Source organism: Petaurus breviceps, unplaced genomic scaffold, assembly GCF_028583685.1.
Source record: "Petaurus breviceps papuanus isolate PSGF00001 unplaced genomic scaffold, PetGlider_PUasm1.0 90977, whole genome shotgun sequence".
Classification (NCBI taxonomy): Eukaryota; Metazoa; Chordata; class Mammalia; order Diprotodontia; family Petauridae; genus Petaurus; species Petaurus breviceps.
In genome coordinates, this window is record NW_027187391.1 from 39,851,358 (window position 1) to 39,856,890 (window position 5,533).

At 47.2% G+C, this 5,533-nt stretch overlaps 1 pseudogene; it reads right to left on the minus strand.

Annotated features, from left to right (window-relative positions):
• Positions 1-1,285, minus strand: LOC138153270 (large ribosomal subunit protein uL3 pseudogene; annotated as a pseudogene).
• Between the last annotated feature and the right edge of the window lie 4,248 nt (positions 1,286-5,533).

Consider the following 5,533-nt stretch of genomic DNA (forward strand, 5'->3'; position numbering starts at 1 on the left):
TTTTCTTTTTTTTTTTTTAATTTTGAAAATTTTATTGTGAATCCACAAGCTCCACATTGATCTGCAAAAACTAGGCAGCTTCTTCTTTCGTGACACGGTCTTTTTTGAGTGGTCCCATGAAAGCTTTCTTCTCCTCCACAGTCTGGAACCAACCATGACCAAATTTGGAGATGGTGTCGATGGACTTCAGGTCGATCTTCTCCAGGGCACAACATTTGGTCTGTATCAGCAGAGACTTCCGCAGGGTGAGGACATGCTTCTTGGTCCCAACGACACAGTCTTTCAGCATGACAAAGTCATTGGTCACTTCACCGTAGTGGACGAAGCCTCCCAGAGGGTTAATGCTCTTGTCAGATGGATCGTAATCCATGGACGCGTTGTTTTTGATCAGCTTGCCATCCTTGATTTGGTAGCCCTGGCCGATCTTGTAGATCTCCTTGTTGATCTCAGTGCGATGGTGGTAGCCCTTCTGACCATCTCGAGCCACAGAGAAGGCCACACGGGCAGGATGCCAAGCTCCAATACACGCCACCTTACGCAGGCCTCGGTGGGTTTTTCGGGGCAGTTTCTTTGTGTGCCAGCGGCTGGTGACACCTTTGTAGCCCTTACCCTTGGTCACTCCAATGACATCAATCATCTCGTCCTGCCCAAACATGGTGGACACGGGCACCTGCTGTTCCAGCTTCTCCCAGGCCCAGTCCAGCTTCTCAGCCAGCTGCTGCCATTCACCTGGATCTCCATCAGGTGGGACTTCTTCTGCCTCAGAGGCAGCAGGCGCATCTGGGTGTGGGCAATGACGTGGATCACCTGGCAGTACTTCTTCATGCTGCTGAAGTCTTTCTCCAGCTGCTTTTTGCCATCATCGTCCTGCCACTTCTTGCAGTACTTGGTGAAGGCCTTCTTCTTGGACTTATGCCAGTTCTTATAGAACCTCCCCTTACACTCATCACTGATGTGCTCAGCAAAGATGGTTTTGAAGCTATGCAGGCCCTGGGAGGTCTGCACGTAGCCCACGATGCCCACAATGACCATGGGGGGCATCTCCACAATGGTGACGGCCTCCACCACTTCCTTCTTGTTGACCTTCGAGCCAGGCCTGTCCACCTCCTGCACGATGTGGGTCATGCCAACCTTATAGCCCAGGAAGGCTGTCAGGTGGATGGGCTTGGTGGGGTCATCTTTGGGGAAGCTCTTCACCTTTCCCCCATGCCTGCTGCTTCTCTTTCGAGGCAGGAATCCCAGAGACCCATGCCTGGGAGCCGAGAACTTCCTGTGGGACATGCTGCCCCCAAAATAGGAGTGTAACGTTGGAATCTTCTGTCTGTTTTGTTTCCTTTGCCTGTTCATTTTGCCACTCAATTATTTGACTTTTGGGCTTTTTGCCACAGTAGGACTCTGCCACCAGACAGGGGAGTTTTCATCCCAAACGCTGGGGTTTTCTCAGCTGCCGGAGGTATTAGATGGGTGCCCTCTCTGAGGTCTCCACATGCTCTGGCAAGCTGGACACACATCCCAGGACCTCCACCCTAGACTGCAATCCAGATCCAAGCAGGTTAAAGCAAGAGCGATGACCCCTCAGACTGGTGCTTGGTCCCCCTACACTCTGCAGGCCAGGAGCTGAAGCCGCCACATGGCGCTGGCAGGCTGTGCTGGCGTCTCAGCGGTTTCTCGCCCCAGGGGTAAAAGTCAGGCACTCCCACTTCCTGGGTCCCAAAGTCCAGACTGCCCTGGCCTCTCACCTTGTCCTTCGCATCTATGTATTGATAAATCTGGAAACGGCCACAGCTGCTGCTGATCTGGAGCCCCTCTGGATGGCGGCTGGCCAGGCCCGCCCTGGGACTAAAGCCTGTGATAGTAATGGCAATTAAAGATTCCCCTGTATTGGCTTGGTTTTCAAATTGATTGTGTTAAAACCCAGAGTTTGTTAATCCCACCTGTGGGATGGGCTTGTTGATGTGAAAAGAAAGTCCTGAACTGGGAGGAGCTGGTGAGGTAGATTGGGAGAGACACTAGAGAGAGGCAGAAGATCTTTTTGGAAGCAGCACCTCGTGGAGAGAGAGAGACTAAGAGAATTGCTGGTGGCCGCTTTGAATTGCCCTGGACTTTTGAGACCTGCCCCCTGAGCTGCCAAGGACTGAGGAGACATGGCTGTTTTGCTGGTACTTTGTCTGTCTGTTTTGATGTTGTTTTGCCAGATTTGTCCACTGGTGAAAGACAGTCCTTTTGTTGAAGAAGTCCTGGAACCTGGCTGTTCGCTAAGAAGCCCTGAGACTGTCCTGCAGACAGAGAGTGAATACTGTCCACTGGTGAGGGACAGTACTGTTGTTGCAGGGGTCTGGAGACTGTCCTGCAGACAGAGTGAATACTGTCCACTGGTGAAGGACAGTGCTGTTGTTGCAGGGGTCTGGGAACCTTTCTGTTGGTTCGGAAGCCCTGAAGAAGGATTTTCTTGTTGGATGTTTACAGAAATCCTGGGAGAGGGCTTTGCTAATGTGTTCAGGGGTTCTAGGACTGTTCTACAGACAGAGGATAAATTCATGAAGGGACTGGCAATGTATCTTGTGGCTTTGCTAAGCCTTGTCTCCCCAGGAACTAAGATTGCTGAGAACTTGCCTCCTGTCAAGATGAAGAAAAGACCTCCATTTGGGTATTAAGTGCTGTGTTTAAACTTGATGTAACTCTGGGGTAGATTCAATTGTGATCCAGGGGTGGGGAACTTTTGACCTTATGTTTGGAAACTAATCTCCATTTGAGAAGAGGGGCTTTGTGGTGGACTTAATTAAGGTATAGCCTAGGGGTGGAGAAGTATTTAGAACAGAGACTTTGTAATTGATTGAATGATTGGAAGGTCCTGGGGTGGGGTAGTACTTGGAGATTATTTAATCACACTTAGTAAATGCTGTATTTTGAATGATGTCATGTTTTAATCTTCTCTGTTCTTGGTTGGTCACTGAATAAAATAGAGAGCACCTATGCTGGTATTTTGAACCTGGGAAGTTGCCTTCTTTTGGCATTACATTACAAGCCTCAGAGTGGTGCTGGGCTGGGCTCCCAGAGCGCTGTGCTGGATTCCTGCTGGCCTGCCGGGCTGTCCTCAGAGGGAGGTTAGCTTCTCTGTGTCATTTTGTGGGTTCTGCAGCTCCAAAGTTTGTTTAGAGTCCCCTTTTTACATGGATTGGGGAGGGTGGAAGCCAGAGCCGCGGGAAGGTCATGCTTCTACTCCACCATCTACGACCCGTGTAGCCTTTGATACTGTCAAGCATCCTTTTCTAATTGATACCCCCCTCCTCTCTAGGTTTCTGTGACATTTGATCCTAGGTCTTCTCCAACCTGTCTGACTGCTCCTTCTCAGCTTCCTTTATTAGATCTTCATCCAGACCATATCCACTACCTGTGGGTGTCCTATAGGACTCTGTCCTGGGCCCTCTTCTTTTTTTTTTTTTTTGCCTTTTTTTTTGGAAGGCAATTGGGGTTAAGTGACTCGCCCAAGGTCACACTGCTAGTTTTTTCTGTATGAAGTGTCTGAGGCCAGATCTGAACTCAGGACCTCCTGACTCCAGGGCCGGTGCTCTATTCACTGTGCCACCTAGCTGCCCCTTTTTTTTTAATTATTTTTTTTGGCCCTCTTCTTTTTTCCCATTCTATTATTCCACTTAGTGATCCCATCAGTTCCCATGGATTGATTTATCATCTCTATGCTGATGATTCTCAAATCTGCTAATCTAGACCTAACCTCTCTCTCTTTCATCTTTCTCTAATTGTCTACTAGATATCTTGAACTGTATATCTCACAGACATCTTAAATTCAACAGATTCAAAACCAATCTCATGATCTTTGCTCCCAAACTGTCCCCTCTTCCTAACTTCCCTATTACTATTAAGGGTAGCACCATACTCCTGATCACAAAGACTTACTCCCTAGGTGTCTTCCTTAACTCCTCATTCTGTCTCTACTCCCATATCCAATCTATTGGCAAGTCCTGTTGATTTTACCTTTGTAACATTTCTCATATGTGCCCTACTTCTCTCCTCTAATACTGCTACTACCTTGGTGTAGACCCTCATCACCTTGTGCCTGGACCGTTGTAATATTCCTGCCTGAATTCTCTTCCTCACTACAGTCCATTCTCCATTCAGCTGTCAAACTTATCTTCCCCCTTTTCAATAACTCCCTATTGTCTCCAGAATCAAATATAAAATCTTCTATTTGGCATTAAATACCCTTCATAACATAACCCCGTCCTACCTTTCTAGTCTTAAACCTTAGTCCATTCCACATTCTTCTTAATCCAGTGACACTGGCCTTCTTCTGTTCCTCACACAAGACATTCCATCTCCTGCCTCTGGGCATTTTCTCTGGCCCTCTTCCGTGCCTGGACTGCTCTCCCTCCTCATCTCCACCTCCTGGCTTTCTTGAGATCCCAGTCAAAATTTCCCCTTCTACAAGAGGCCTATCCCAGTCCCCCCTTAATACTAGCACTTTCCCTCTGTTGACAATCTCCAATTTATCCTATATATAGCTTTTTGTACATAGTTATTTACACGTTGTCTCCACTATTGGACACCAAGCTCCTTGAGAACAAGGTCTATCTTTTGGATTTTTCCCCCCTCTCCGTGCTAGTACAGTGTCTGGTATATAATAGGTACTTTGCTTTTTAGCTATCTGATTTAGTTCAACCCTCTCATTTTACAGATTAGGAAACTGAGGTCCAGTGAAATTTTATGTGCTCATAGATCTCCACAGGATAACCAGGTGGTTATCAACTAGAGCACACGATGAGTCAAGAAGGACCAGTTCTAAATCAGTCTCCAACACTAATTAGCTATATGACCCTGGGAAAGTCACTTACCTCTGTTTGCCTCAGTTCCCCCATCTATAAAATAGGGATAACAATAGTTCCTATCTCCCACAGTTGTTGTAAGGATCAAATGAGATAATAGTTGTAAAGTACTTTGAAAACTTTAAAGTGCTATCTACATAAATGATAGCTATAATAATAATTATCATTATAATTGATCTAGACCTAGAAGGGAATGCAGAGACCATCAGGTCCAGCTTCCTTATTTTATAGATCAGGAAAAGTTACAGGATTTGCTCAAGGATACACAGGCAGGAAAAAGCAGAACTGGGATTTGGGCTCAGACCCAGCCCTTCCATGCTGCATCCTATACCTATACCATTTGTATGGGGTGTATGGGGTGTTCAGGAGGACTAGCACGTCTGATGTGAAGGCTTGCTGAACCCTTTTCAGTACTACTCAGACACCTTTGGTGTCCACCTGGTACTCAGCCCTCACCTGTGGCTCCAAGAAGCTATAGTCTTCGCAGTGACCACACCCTGGTAAACTATCTCAACTGACAGGCTGAACAAGGTTGAAGGTAATCTACAGGCATCAAACCTGTCAGTGAGTTAAGGGGTATGTGAAGACTTACCCCAGCAGAATGGGTGGATAAGAACAATTTGTTCCAACAGCCATGGAGGTGACTGAAGCAGGTGCTGTGGAGCACTTAGAGATTGGTCAGACATCGCAGA